Raw genomic sequence first — 448 nt, 5'->3', positions numbered from 1 at the left:
CCGACCCACTAAACTTGGAGAATTCAGAGCCGATATTTGGGTGGTAGTGGGATCAAATCGTACTCGTTGGGGTACGGCTTGGAATAGCCGATTGCCCTCCTTTTCGGCACCATGCCGAACTGGTCTCTCAAGATTGTACCGATCCGATCCGCGGTGCCGGGCCGGCAGGAGTCGAGCTCGAAGATTCGCCGGAGTGGCGTACTTAGCCGATCACGCTTGCTTCTCAAGCTCGAGCTAGCCGCAGGAGTTGAGCTTTGGAGGTTTGTTGGAGTGGCATACTTAGCTAGCCACGTCGCTTCTCACGATCCGAGCCATTGCAGGAGTTGAGCTCGGAGGTTCGTCGGAGTGGCATACTTAGCTAGCCACGTCGCTTCTCAAGATCTGATCCAAGCTCCTCCCTCGCTTGTTCCAGTCCCTCTTTGACTGCGATCTGGTTCGTGAGTGCCCG

The sequence above is a fragment of the Lolium perenne genome, chromosome 4 (assembly GCF_019359855.2).
Source record: "Lolium perenne isolate Kyuss_39 chromosome 4, Kyuss_2.0, whole genome shotgun sequence".
NCBI lineage: Eukaryota > Viridiplantae > Streptophyta > Magnoliopsida > Poales > Poaceae > Lolium > Lolium perenne.
This window is presented reverse-complemented; position numbering follows the sequence as displayed.